This window comes from Ananas comosus, linkage group 4 (assembly GCF_001540865.1).
Source record: "Ananas comosus cultivar F153 linkage group 4, ASM154086v1, whole genome shotgun sequence".
In the NCBI taxonomy this organism is placed as follows: domain Eukaryota; kingdom Viridiplantae; phylum Streptophyta; class Magnoliopsida; order Poales; family Bromeliaceae; genus Ananas; species Ananas comosus.
In genome coordinates this window covers 7,265,382-7,280,936 of record NC_033624.1, presented here as the reverse complement: position 1 = coordinate 7,280,936, position 15,555 = coordinate 7,265,382, and the positions used below count along the sequence as shown (strand labels likewise).

The window sequence follows — 15,555 nt, the reverse complement described above, 5'->3', positions numbered from 1 at the left end:
AGCTCCGCGCCCTGCTCGCTTCGCCTGCCCCGCTAGGCGTGACCGGCGCCTGCATAACATAATAATGCAGATTGTAATTCAAAAGAAAGCAAATAGATTAATTAATGGTAATCTACTGTTCCCAAACTATTTCTGTCATGCTGCCGTTTTTTACCCTGCACACTTTCTCCCCTTGCGTTGTCGCTGTCCGTTCCTAACTAACTCTCTATGCTTATGGTAGTTTTGCCTGTTCCTCTACGCCATCCTCCTCTTTTCCATATGCATTTATATCATATAATTCATACTATTGTTTGGCTATGATTACTTCCTGTAATAGTTTATAAATACAACTTCCTTGAGCAAACGTTGGAAAAATATATAAAAACCTACTAATGGGGGAAAACACGTTTTGGCTAATGCTATTAAAAGAATGAAGATTGTTTAGACTATCTGCAGTCGAGCATTTTGCACCAAGTTTTTTGCCTTAAAATTCCAAGCATGTATTAGTCGTAATTCCTAATTTACTGTGTTTACTTTCCTAGCTTTTATTCTTAAATTTCCGAACATGTATATCGTTACTTTAAAATTTTGAAATATTGACATGTTTAATATAGTGGTGTGTGGTGATCGTGCGTCGCTTGCGGTGTGTGCCGGTGTGTGCGTATACATATCATAAATATATTGATTATGAAAGTAAGCGTAATTAGATTCTAAGGTCCCCGGTAATAAAACGAAAATAATCGTCATTCATCGTGAACAACGTTTCTCCTTTTACATAAAGAATCGACAGCTGGTCCCGCCACACACACCAATAAAATTATTTGAAGGGCCCCAACATGCCCAATATCTAATTGTAAGGTGAGAATAACCTATCTCTATTCGCCCCCTATCACAGCCGGTAACACTTCCCCGGGCCGGGCCGACAAATCCGTATACAACAGAAATGTTTTCTGTATACGAAGCGTAGCTGACCTGTAAAAAACACTACCACGAACAGTAGTAGAGAGCTGCTAGAGAAAACAGAAGCCAAATAAAACAGAGTTCATATACATAGTTCAAGATCCAAAATACAGAGCTACTCGGCAGGCTTGGCTGCAGTTAAGTCAACTATGTACATAAACTGAAACAAACATCTCTATCCTGCAGTAGGCACCTCTAGCTCAGCACGGTCGGTAGGTGGCTCTAACTTTCGCGGACGCTCCCTTCGCCTCGATCCTGATCCAACGGACGTGCACAGCCGGAACCCTGTGGGCTCTGGCAAAAACATAGGCTAACAACTAGGCGTCGAGAAACACATGTAAAAACAAGATCCCTACAAGTGGGGTACCATGCCAAAACAAACATCGTCACCCACATAAGTCTAGCAGAAGGGAGCAAGGATGAGTAGGAAAACAAAGTAACTCCGCATATCATCCACTATCACTATCATGGCTCTACACTAAACCAAACTTAGGAAATGTAAGTCATGACCCAATCCAAATCGGGCATCTGCTAAGCATACCCTCCCCCGGACCTGTGAATACACCCGTCCCTGCCACCCGTTGCGACATCGGGCTTATCATTCCCAACTGTCCGGGAAGCAGTCCTAACTGGCATGAGCAGATCACCCAACGCAAAAGCACAAGCTGACTCTGGAGTGGCACATCGTGGAGGCAAATACCCAAACGAAGTATGCAGCTATCTCTGTCGAGCTCAATCAGGCGCCAACATTAGCCAAAGTCAAGTAATCGACGTCAAACTGGTTACTACAACCACAGGTAACGTGCCATCAGCACAATTTGACGCCCAAAAGGCGATACGGGGTCCACCATCAGATTCGACGGCACCCAACAAATCCGGAACAACCTAACGACCGCTAGTAAATATATTCCACATTCGGCACAATCAGCACGAGCAAAAATATAATTCTAAACTACCTGAATACTCAGTATCGAAATACTCGACAGTAACAATTTAATATCGGTCTCCTAGAGCTCAAAATCAGGCAGTTTAATCAATGAACAGGTTCCAAATGCAGGTTTCTTCCACTAATTCAGTTTCAAGTCAACATAAATGAATTCTAACTTTAATTTATTATCACATGCTCCAAAATCTAGATTTGCATTCCTATCATATATCCATGAATTCGAGCTAGAATAAATTATCAATAAGAAGATCTATACAATGTTGACGAAAATTATGATGCTTAGGAGTCCAAAACCAGATGTAACCCACCTCCAAAAGCTAATCCCTGGCAGCGAAAACTTCCACTGGTGTAGGAGCGACCTGCGATCACCCGGAAATCCGCCAAGTCCCTAAAATCGAGCTAACTCTAGCGCCCTACACAATAACATATAAGGTCACCATTCACCCATAAATTGGCAGGCAGTGAGGTACAACGGATTCGACCAAGCACCTTCACCGAATCCAGTAAGTAGGTTCAGTGTATCTCTCGAAGTCCACGAACCACGAATTCAGGTCCGCTCCGCTCCTATGTCGAGAACGACATTAAAAACTAACGGTCGACGTGGGAATCCGAAAACACATCCTAAGCCAACGTCAATACTTGAAGCAAGCAACAGAAACCACACTCAACGCTAATCGGGTCAGTCGACCACGGCGCGAGAACGGCAAAAATTCACCCTCGGCCTAGCTTCGCTCGCAGCAAATACATCCAACTGTATCCCCAGAACCTTCGCGGCGCGACGTCGGTGTCGAATCCGAGCTCCAATCCGAACTCCTCCACGGTCGAACCAAGTAAGAGGGACGAGGGAAAAAGGAGGCAGCCAATACGAAACTCCCTCTCAAGCTCTCTAACGTCGTATAAAGAGGTAGTGGAGTGGGATACATAACGAAGGATAGAATTACTAATTAACACCTCATAACTCTACCGCCATTGTAACGGCGGTCACGGCTCTTGTACGCTGGTTACGAGAGCCAACCCAGAGAGCTGCTAATCCTCTGCCGGATGGTTGTACGTACAGCCACGCTGTTTGTACCGGTACAGCAATATAGAAATCTGCAGTTTGCAATTTCTTCGCTATAAAATCCTCGCGTCGCATCGGCATCCGTTTTACGTCTATTTTGAACCGCCAACAGTGCGACTCGGATTGTCCGACATCTCCAAAGAAGCCCTGTCGGCAAAGCCTCGCCACAGTCAAACCAGGGATCTCACCCAACCCTTGTTGGAACAACAACTATATCCACCTTTTTCCCTCTCTCCTCCCTTTATAATAAAAATTAAAATTAAAGTTAAAATTTTACAATTTGGATATTTAAAACTAAAATTTATACATTATTATTTCAAACTAAATTATAGTTTTCAAATTTAAAAATTATATTTTTAAACTTCAAATTTAAATTTGATGGTTAAATTCCTAATTTCAACTTTTAAATTAAATTAAATAAAATAAAAAACAAAATTTGAAAAAAAGGCAAAATAAAAAAAAAAGAAAAAAATGAAAGAGAGGAAAAAAATGCTTCTCCACCCGGCTCCCACCGCTGGGGCCCACCTGCACTGGCCCCCCGCCTGCACCGCTCGCAGCCCCACCCCCGCACACCAGCGCCGCCTGCTTCCCCCCGCCCCCCGCCTGCCCGCCACCGCTCTGTCCGCACGCCCGCGCCGAGCCCGGCTCCGTGCCTGCCCGCCCCCGCCGCGCCACGCGCCACCACGACCGCCGATCGCCGCTGCCCGCTGCCCCGCCCTCAACTCGCCCCCGCCCCCGCAACCTCGCCCAGCCCCTACGGAGGAGGTGAGAGAAAATGGGGGGGGAGAAAGAAAGCCGGAGGGGGATGGGGAGGGGGCGAGAGAGAACCGGGTTGGGGGGGTGTGGTGAAGGGAGGAGGGGAGAGAGAGAGAGAGACAAGCCGGGGGCGCCTCTGCTATGTGGGCGATCCGTCGCACCCCGTCGCGCCGCAGACCGCGTGAGCGAGAAGAGGAGAAAGCAGAAGGTGGAAGCGGGGGTGGAAAGAGGAGAGAGAGAAGAGAAGAGCGAGAGAGAGAGAGGAGAGAGAGAAGTAAAACGCGAGGGTGATGGGCCACAGTGGCCTACAGTATAGTGGGAGGAAGCCGGGAGGGAATGGATAGAAAGAAAGAGAGAGAGAGAGAGAGAGGGAGAGGGGGGGGCTGCCATGTGCGCGGTCCCCTCTCGTGGGGGCACGCGAGCAGAGAGAAAGAGAGAGATAGAGAGAGAGAGAGAGAGCCCAGCGAAGGAAGCAGGAGAACTGAGCAGGGAGGGGGGTCGCTGGGGAGACGACGCATGGCGAGTTTAGGGTTCGCCTTTTATTATATGTATTGATGTATTGATTATTCTTTCCATTCTCTTTGGTTCCAAGCGGTGATAAGTTTTATAATAGAGACTATTTTTTTTATTTCAATAATAAAAAAATAAAAGAGAGATTGATAAAGTTTAACTTAATTACTTATTTTAATAAATTTAGTTGTAAAAATTATATGAAATATACTAATAAATCTGTAAAACTAAATAACGCATTCAAATTTTGAAGTCAAAATATCACTCACTGACTCAAATCTAATATATAAAAAGGTTGGACGGTAAAAACAAAATTTTGAAAGATTGGATAGCTGATTTAAAATGGTTCGTATTTCAGAAGAATTCTATACATTTTTACTTGATTTTAATATCAAACTTCAATGTCATATTTATAATCTGATGAGCGATCAATTTCACATTTAAAATATTTTTAAAATATCCAAAATATGACTGGTCAACTTTTAACTTTAACAATAATTAGGCATTTTAAAATTTATTAGATAGTTTAATATATTCTTTTCTCGAATAAAATTGCTGATTGAACAAAACTGATCGATCCTTAACTCTATCTTCATCTGAAATAAAATTAAAATATAAAAAGGATAAATTATGCTTTTGGTCTTCAAACTATAAGACGCATGACAATTTAGTCTTCGAATTTTAATAACTTATATTTTCTTAGCTCAAACTATGAGGCACGTGGCGCTTTAGAACTCATAATTTAATTGGTTGCAATTTTTGACTCGAACTATGAGGTATATTATATTTTAATCCTCAACTTTTACTGTTATTTTAAATATAATTTATTATTTTTATAATTTCTTTTTTATTCTTTTTCTATCCTTTTATATTTTTATTGTTATGCTTTTAGTATAGCCGCTGTTGCTTGGCTTTCCATTGAGCTTCTACCAAACATTCTGGGACACTCTCAAAGGGGATATCTCGTATCTTTTCCAGGAGATGTCTGAGGGGAATCTGTCTACCAGCCCCATTGATTATGCCTACGTTTGTCTAATTCCGAAGAAAGAAGGAGCTAAACGGGCGGATGATTATCGACCCATAAGTCTACTTAACGGGATACAGAAGATCTTATCTAAGGTTTTAGCCAATCGGTTGGAGCATATAATGAGCGAACCGATATCCCCTTCTCAATCAGCATTCTTGAAGGGGAGAAACATCACAGACGCTTTTGCAGCAGTACGCGAGCTGATTGGTTGGGGAAGCAAGCATGCGGTTGAGGGAGTCGGAGTAAAAGTGGATTTTGAAAAGGCCTATGACAGAATATACTAGCCTTTCCTATTTGGCATTTTAAATTGGTGGGGTTTCAATGAAAAGTGGTGCAACTGGATCAAACTCTGTGTTTGCAATGCCAAGGTTGCAGTTTTGATTAACGGCGAGGCAACCAAATAGATTAAGATGAAGAGGGGAGTACGACAGGGGGACCTGCTCTCCCTTTTTCTTCCTACTAGTAGCAGAGTGCCTTGCTCGGTTGACGAATGAGGCAAGCTCTAATAACCTCATTAAAGGTATTGGCCCCTCTGTCGCATCTAGGATTACCCTTATTCAATTCGCTAATGATACTTTTTTCTTCTGCGAGGCCAAGAAAGAGTACATGAGAAATCTAAAATTGTTATGGCAACTCTTCGAATGGGCGTCTGGGATGAGCATTAACAGAGAGAAGTCGGAACTCTATTATATTGAATAGGTCGAGGGAAAAGCGAGAAGGTTAGCCCACTTACTTGGATGTAAAGTTGGTAATTTACCTAACAGGTACTTAGGCTTGCCTCTGTCCACTAGACCCCCTTCTAAGGAAGATTGGAGAGGGATTATCCCTAAAATACGAAGTGAAATTGATGGCTGGCACCGACCGTCCTTGGCGCAAGTAGCAAAGAGCTTGGTGGTTGGTACCCAAGGTCCCAAGTTCGAATCCTAGTTAATTCACATTTCCAGCTAAGTTTATTTGTAAATGTAATAAACGAAGCGGGTAGCATGCTACCTATCTCTCAAAAAAAAAAAAAAAAAAATTTGATGGCTGGCAAGCGAAACTCCTGTCGAGAGAGGGTAGACTCATTCTCGTAAACGCCGTGCTCACTAATCTACCCTTATACTTCCTCTCTGTGTTCAAGGCACATAATTGGGCAATCAAGCGTATAGAGGAATTACGAAGAGATTTCTTCTGGAACGGAGGACACACCTTGCCTGGTAAGGGATGCCTAATCTCCTGGAAGAGCATTTGCAGGAACAAGAATGAGGGAGGACTTGGTATCCTCGATATTGTTGTGATGAATCGAGCTCTTCTCATTAAATGGTGGTGGAAATTTCTTACTGCGCCTCAGTTGCAATGGAACAAGTTGATCCACGATTTGTTCTATCTTAGAAGGAGACCATTGAAGGAGGGAAGATTCTTTAGACCATCCTCTTTTTGGTGGAAGGGTGTTCTAAGTCAAAAGGAAATCTTCAAATGGGGAGCATATTACAAATTGGGCAATGGGAGTAATATCGATTTTTGGTCAGACCGTTGGTGTAGGGAAACCACTCTTTTATCGTCATTTCCCAAGGTGTTTCATTTATCGACTTGTAAAAACTTGAAATTAGTGACTGCTTGGATAATAACGGATGGTGTTGGTACAAGATTCTGGGTTCCGACAACACTGCTGACCACAGAGTAAATTCAAGCATTACAACACTCAAGGGAAGGATTGGTAATTTCAAAACTGAGCAGAGACCAGACAGTGTGCATTCGCGATGGAGTCCCGATGGACGTTTTACAGTGAAATCAACATATTCTGCATTGTGCGATGGTGGCACGAGAGACGGCCATACTAGTAAGATTTGGAGGCTTCGAATACCGTTAAAAGTGAAAGTATTCTGCTGGCTCGTCCTTAAGAAGAAACTCTTACTGCAAATAATATGCTTAAGAGAGATTTCTTATGGTGATGACCCTCGAGGATGTCCAGTCAGGTGATTTGGGTGAAGACGTGAACTTGATATGGGATAGATGGAAAGGAAGGAAGGGGGCGCAATCGATGAACAACAGACTTATTGGACTAATAGCCTGCTGGTGGGTCATTTGGGAGATCAGGAACAGTGCGATCTTTCGGATGACTCGGACAGACCCATGTGCTGGAGCCTTCAAAATTAAAGAGCTGACGAACCAGTGGGAGCACCTTAGCCCAGTGGAGAGACACCAACGTAATCGCTAATAATTTTTTTTTTTTGTTTCGTGCACCGTTTCATTTTGCCATTATCGAGGCCAGAGATGCCTCACCCTTGTAGCTTAATTCACCTTCTTAATGAATGAAACGGGTAGCATGCTACCTTTTCCTCAAAACAATTTTTTTTTTTTTTTTAAATCATTGGATAAGCTGACGCCTTCTTTCATTTTGGAGATGGGCAAATTCTATAAGGAAAAATAATTATTATTGCACTAGATATATTTAGGGGTAGCAATTCGTGAGTCGGCTTGTGTTCGACTTGAAATGAGCTCGAAATCGAATCGCTCGTTTAGTAAATGAGCCGAACACAAACTGAATTTTTCAGTTCATGTAATAAACAAGACGAACACGTGCTGGGGTCAGCTCGCTTGTGTTCGGTTTAATAACAACTGGAATACATATATTTTATATTTATATAATTTATATAATTTATATTTATATATAAATAAATAATTATATATATAATGCAGATTTTTATTATTTGATTTTTAACCTAACCTAAATATAAAGTCCACCTCAATTATAAAAAAGTCCATTTATGTGTAAAGTTTCAATCATTAGATCAAAGTGTAATGAGTTAGATTTCGTAAATTAATTTCCTATATATATCCTTTTTAATCTTTTAGGCTTCGTTTGGTTCAGATAGAAGAAAGAACTGCTTCTTCTAGAAAAAAGTACAAGTTTAAGTATAAACAAGAACTAGACCAATTTTGTATTTAGATAAAAATTGGATTGTTCTCAGGAATAAGAAAAATAATGTTTGGATAGATAAGATGGAATAAGAAAAATGGGGAATAAGAAAAATAACATTTGGATAAATAAGATGGAATAAGAAAAATAGTAAGTAGTTATAAATAAAAAATGATAATATTACTCCACTCATTAAATTGGAATTTGATTTTAAATTTTTAAATTTCATATTTAAATTTTTAAATTTAAAATTTTAATTTTTAAATTTAAAAATTCAAATTTAAAATTTAAAATTTAAAATCTCAAATTCTAAATTTTAAAAATAAAAATTTTAATTTTAAATTTAAGACTTAATTTAAATTTGAAAAATTAAAAAAAAATTAAATTTTAAATTTAGAATCTAAAATTTAAAATTTGAGATTTTAAAAATTATAAATTTAACTTTGAAATTAAAATTATAAAATTTAAAATAAATTTAAAATTATAAATTTAAATCTCTCTCTCTCTCTCTCTCTCCCCCCCCAAATTAAAATTATAAATTTTATAATAAATTTAAAATTATAAATTTAAATCTCTCTCTCTCTCTCTCTCTCTCTCCCCCCCCCCTAAGCTTGTTCCTAGAACAGGAAAAACCTTGTTCCAGGTAGGGGTTGGGAAAAATGGGATAACCCGTTAAGGGATGGGAACTATTGTTCCCACCAAAAAAAAAAATAGTGTTTGGGTATAAGGAAGGGAATAAGGGCTTATTCCCCTCATACCCTACCCAAACACCACCTTAACTTGTTGTTCATGAGCCGGCTCATATTTTGCTCGGTAATAAACGAGCCAAATAAGAGCTGAATTTTTCGACTCGATAGTTTGATGAGCTAGCTCGAGATCTGCTCATTTATAAAATTGAGCCAAACACAAGCCAGCCCCAACTCGCTCGTGTCTGCCTCATTGTGTAATATACTGAATCTGGGCTTATTGACAAGTTCAAGGGTTGGAATGGCTTTTGGAACTGAGCTACGACGTTTGATAGACTTTAGAAAGATTTTGACAAGTTACTGAAGTGAGAAAGTAACTGGAGTTGGAAAATTGCATCACAAATGCAATATCAATTGCATGCTTTAAATTTGGTCAATTGCGAAGTTCGAATGTGGGAATGATATGTGGAACTACCCTACATGTTTTAAAAGGCTTGGACAAGTTTTTGTACAAGTTAAAGAGTGATTGGATGACTAAAAGCAAGCAAGTGCATTGAACGGACGAAATCAGCATATTTTCTGCTTGCTGTACCGGTACAGCCATTACCTTGTACCGGTACAGACTGGCAGAAACGTGGCAGCAAGGGTCTTTTGGTCATTTCACCTCTTGTTCTTATCTATTTCAGTCCAGCACGACCAGGGATGCTTGCTGGAGTGTGCTAGAGCTCAGAGGAGCTGCCCTACACCTTTCTCTCTCTCTCTCTCTAGGATTTTTCTCTCTCTACAAAGGAGTCGCCGTTTTGCGCCGATTTCGCGTCGGACTCGACGCACCTTGTTTTAGGTGGAATTGGGGCAACTTTTAAAAGGTAAAATGGATGTGTTTTTGACAGCTATGATTCATGATCTAATGCTGAGAATCATGAAAGAGAGATAGAGAATAGATTAAATGGATTTTCTCTCCTAATTCATGTTAGTGTCGGATTTGAGACCGTTTGGTGTTGTTGCTCCTCGGCTTTGAATTTTGAGGGGATTGCAGCCAGCTAAAGAGGAGTCTCAGCTGTGAGGTTAGCCATCTTAGACCACTGGATAAACTATTTCAAGGCCTGCGACCAAGGTAATTATGAGTGTGTATGAGCTAATTTCGCGATTACAGAAGTTTATTTGACTAGCTTAATGCAGTTAGGATTGTGCTCTTCGCCAGCATTTGCGGATTAATTTAGTTTAATTGGTGGACCTTGGGACTGGCTAGAAGTGTTTCTAACTGAGGTAAGCAGGAATTGGCAGTAGGCAAACTGATAAATGCGTAAGATTCCGACATATAGTTATTACTATTGACGACTTTGATGCTATTGGAAATGTTGCAGCGGATTGCGACGGACTTTGGATTATCTCCGCTGATGCGTGAAGGCTTTTAGAAGCTTAACTTGAGGTCTTAACATGGCCAAAATAGGGACTTCAATTATTACTTGATACTAATGCAAATTGCACCGAATTGGGACATTTCCCCGTAGTTATTGATTCGCGCTTCTTCGTATTTCGTTGTCAGCAGAGTTGGGGCTCCGTTGAGCAGAGTTTCGAGACTTCTTTTGGCTGGATTGAGCTTGGTGATAGGTGGGTCGGACCTTCCCGAAATGGGTGAATTCCCTCTATGTCTCCTTTGACATCTGAGTTGCTGTTATTCCATATTCATGTGAATATAGGTATAGTTTAAGGCATTGAGACATGCACTGATATGTAGATCATATCGGAAATGATAGCATCTTTAAATGGTAATGAAAGATTCATGACTTGTCCATTCTATATGGTTACCTGTTAAGTACTATGGATTCATGACACTAGTAGCTTGCACATGCAATTTGGCTTGTTGTTATCCATGAAGATAGAATGGTAAATTCGTGAATGGACCAGTTAGTTCTGGTGAACAACAACGAGACTGATGTACTTAAGATTGAGCAATGCAATGTTATATAACAAGCATAATGGCCAAACTCTGAAAGATCAGGTAAAGGCTTGTGTTTGCATATGCATTTCTAATCGTAGAATGAATGGCATGGAGATCATGTGAAAAGTATTCTATCGTTTATATTCCTTGCTTGTATTACTCTGTTAGTTTCTACATTCACATGATAGATTCATATTGTGGTATATATTCTAGTAAGTAACTAGAAGTTTATATGATGGCATAATTGAATGATACACAACTGAATATAATCTAGTAGATAACTAGAAAGTAGAATGACATACTTGTATATTTAAGTAGAGGTGATTGTTTCATAGTTGTTTGCTTCAAGTAATAGAAGTTTATATTGAACTTCACGTTATGTGCCAGGAGTCTATGATCAGAACCTTAGTAAACCACATTCCTTATGTGTAAGGAGTAGTGAGAGATTGTGAGTGACTGACCAGGTATAGTCTGATAGAATCACTAGTGCGATGTAAAGCTTTAACTTGTTAAGTTATATTAACGACTGGTAGAATTTTATCAACAAGTTGTTGATAAGATGACATTAATTGGGATACATACAGTTGCGATTGCGATCGAGTATATTCCATGTCAGAGAATGTGTGGTCGAGAGTATTTGTATCTGGACTATATGTAGATGCATTATGCTCTTTTCGTAATGTTGGGGCGGTCGCGCCCCCAAGCAGCCGCGTTCACGGCAAGTGGCTTGATTGAAGATCCCATAGTGCAAGGGACATATGTAATGATTGTTGAGATGGTCCTGTGGACTATTCGGTGGCTGCCATTGTGTTGCGTGTCACACGCTTGCAGGGATGCGCTTCCCCAAGCAGCACTGAAAGACTAGGACAGATATGCTCGCAAATGTGACGAAGGGGAGCACCGAAATGACAATCCGTGGGGGGAGCTCATTCATGACGGTGGAGATGATTGGATTACACAGGAGACGCGCATTTAGAACGGCGGCGGTTGAAACTTAACCTGTATTTAGTCCATTGAAAATGTGGGTTATGTAGGCATACATTAACATTAGCTGGGACAGAGTAGTAAAGTTACTATATGTCTTGGTTAAGTGAACTTAGTCGGAATTAACTAGAGTTGACGTGCTATGTTTGTTATCGACATTAAAATGTTTCTTCTTGCCTAATGTGAAAGCAATACTATGATTTATCTGTAATCCGGTAATATGTATTATCTGGCTTGCACGGGTATATGTTGTTGATTAAGATTTCCAAAAATATGATTGATAGAAATGCATCGTGATAATTAGATCATCAGATCTTATCGTATTATTGATTGTCGAGTAGAGTAGTATGAAGTATTTACTTTTACATGTTGTTATGCGGTTTTACTGGACTTTATTGCATTTACTTGCTTTTATTATACATCTACTCATGAACAGATGACCTAGTGGTGTATTTTTCGGCCTTCTGGGGGATTTACCACTGGGAACTAATTGTTTAATAGTCTCACGGGCGGGTCTTGTTGTTGTTTTTACAGATCTTTCACAGCGGAAAAGGCTAGGGTTCCTGGTGAGGGGTCGGCGGCTTTTTGGACGTGTACTAGATCACCTCCGGCAGTTTATATAGTTTAGTACAGAGATGTATATTAAGTTTTTGTTAATTGTACGTTATTCTTATGTCTTGTATTAAGGTTTGGATTGTATAAGTTTAAACTTAAGTCGTGCTCTGATTACCTGGTTAGATTTATATGCTTTTACTATATGGTTTGTAGACGCCTTGTGTATACTTGAGTTGTGGTGGTGTACACGGCGGGTCTGTGCACGCGACCGGATATGCTTCCGTTGATACCCGGGCGTGACACATTGACACCCCTAGTTATATTTACACATTTTATACACCGACTGTTTGAAATTACTCTTAAGCGCATTTGGTTCGCGTTATGTAGCATAACAGATTATTTCAATATAACCAAATATCTGAGATTTCTGAATTAAATTACTAATAATGCTGCATTACTGCGTTCGGTTTACTACAGTAATATATTGCAAGATTACAGTGTATATAAAATTACTATGCTTAACGCATCTAATAAAATTCAGTAATCCTGAAAAACAAAGTATAGTCATATTTGCAAAAATTTTTACTGCTTACAAAAATTAATTTTTTTACTAAATTTTATTTTAAATAATTTAAAATTTGAATTTAAATTTAAATTTTAAATTTTAAATTTTAAATTTTAAATTCTAAATCCGAACCAAAATATAAAATTTAATATTTTAATTTAAAATATAAATATGACATTTATAAATTTAAAATTTAAATTTTAAAATATAAATATAAATATAAATTTTAAATTTAGAGTTCAAAAATATAAATTTGAAGTTTAAAATTTAAAAATTTATAATTTAAAGATTTGAAATTTAAAATTTAAAAATATAAAATTAAAATATAAAATTTAATATTTAAAATTTAAAATTTAAAATTGAAATTTAAAATTTAAATTTTAAAATTTAAAATTGAATTTTAAAATTTAGAAATTTAAATCTAAAAATTAATATTTAAAATTTAAATTCAAATTTTAAATTTTGATAATTTTAAATTTTAAATTAAAATTTAAAAAATGATGGATTGAAAGGGTTTGGAGGTTAGAGGGGTAAACTTGTAATTTTATATAATACGCAAGATAACCTGCCATCAGTATTATGAAATACCTACCTCCCGCTCTGCCCCGCCACAATTCCATAGCAGAAGTGCACGAGGATGACAAGAGACCGCCATATGTACACAACTCTATACACACGAAGCGAGTAAGCGACTAATAGAGCAGAAACGACAGCGAAATCAAGTAACATAAAAATCCACTACTAAACAATGCCACAACCCACGAATAACAGTTCCAGAGCTACTAAGATAAGATATAGACATGTATCAGAGCACTGTATGTAAAGCTGAACTACTGCATATCATATACAAAAATCATATAAATCTCAAACCCCAACAAGTAAAAGTACAAATAAAAGGCCCTGGCCCTCGCCAGCGCAGATCTGCAGTACAAAACAACTCTTTATTTGGTGGTCCTCTAACACACATGTACACTGGTTGGAGATTCTATCTACTACGTGATCTTCTTATCTTGATCAACGAAAGGTGCACCAATCTCTGAAAAGTAAGCCACAAGAGGGTGTGAGAATTACTAAACATCAGTTTCTAATGGGTATGATCGGCGACACCACAATCTTCCCACTAGGTCTACCGAAAATAAGAACAAGTAAAACATAACTAAATCTACTATAAACTGAGGTATAGAGCATAATATGAATAATAAATTTTCACTATCTATCATATTCCTGTACAAGTAATGAACAAAAAAGAAAGTGACTGAATCATGCATCAATGCTAATACTAATAAGTAAATACAATAAACCGTCTAGTGCGCGGTCACACTCCCACATCTGTGACAACAACACCTAGCTACTGTCTCTGCTATCACTGGCTAGCCTTTGGAACGGCACTCCAGGGGAGCGACCCCTTCTGAGTATAATAGCACGTAAATCTATTATAGTGTACCAAGTTTCGATATACTATACTAAACTTTGGAGAAATTGGACAAAGTACAGTTGAGAATTGATTTAGACATGCTTGGAAATAAATTCTGAGAGTTTCGAAACGGTTAAAAGTGAATTAGAGCTCCAAGGAGCGAAAATGAGAACTTTTGACACGAGACAGAGTTTCCAAGTGGTAGAGGAACTCGACAAAAATTCTGTGATACTCCACTAAAAAAAACAGACGACGAAATCAATGAAATTCTTACAATTATTCAGAATCAACTCATCTATTTATCTCATTTCCTCCTATTTGCCTCAATTTTATTCCAATTAACCTCAATTCCAACTATAATAAAGTGTAAATTGAAATCTTTTTCTCTCCTCTCCTACTATCTATTATCAATTTCGTCATCAAAAGCACAGATTTCACGTCATCAAAAGGGAAGGAGAAGAAGAAGAAAAAGAAAAAGCAGAAGACGAATAAAGTGTAAGAAAAAGTATAATGACCTCGCAATCGAAGCGTCAACAAAAATTTATGCGCGCGCGAGATCGATCGGATCGCCGAGTAGGTCAAAATCCTCAATCTCCTTTCTCTATCTTCTCCTTTTCTCTCTCTTGAAGCAACAGATGGGAGGGGAGGATAAAGACAGAGGAATTCCACCTGCGAACTTAGTTGCAACAAAATGCAACAAAGCCCAAAACAAATAAATAATTCAATTTTAGTTCTCCGTAAGCTGACATTTGAATTTTTGAGTTCGTTTTTGCGTAAATTTTGTACTTAAATGTCTCCAATTCACTCGAGTTCTATAAGCTCGTGCTGAATAGCAACTCATACTGTATACTTGTCTATTTGGTAAGGTCCAGTACTCTACACGCTACGTAATATTTTCGAAATAATTCTGCACTATTTGTGATGCTACATTACTGATCAAATTACAGATTGAATGAACCAAATGCAGAAATTCTCACAAGATTGCCTATAATCCTGTCAGGATAATATGAACCAAACACGCCTGTACATCTCAAAACTAAAATTTAATTTAGTAAATATATTTTTTTTCGTATTTAGAAAGCTTGTTTATGTTAAGTTATACCAAATAATATTATTTTTATATGTCGACAATTTTTCAAAATGTCTCTTATCAGGGCAATAGATTTTCGAAATATGTAGGTTTTATATATAAATTCCTTGGATATTATATGTGTATACTTATAAATTTTATTTTAATTTAGAAATAATGAAGAGAAAATACCTGTGTTGGCG

General features: G+C 38.4%; 1 long non-coding RNA gene across 1 annotated transcript; it reads right to left on the bottom strand.

Annotated features, from left to right (window-relative positions):
• LOC109709428 lies at positions 13,671-14,946 on the bottom strand. Its single transcript, XR_002216095.1, has 2 exons — positions 14,799-14,946; positions 13,671-13,905 (listed from the first exon to the last, which is right to left on the bottom strand). It is a non-coding gene; the product is annotated as an uncharacterized LOC109709428 (long non-coding RNA).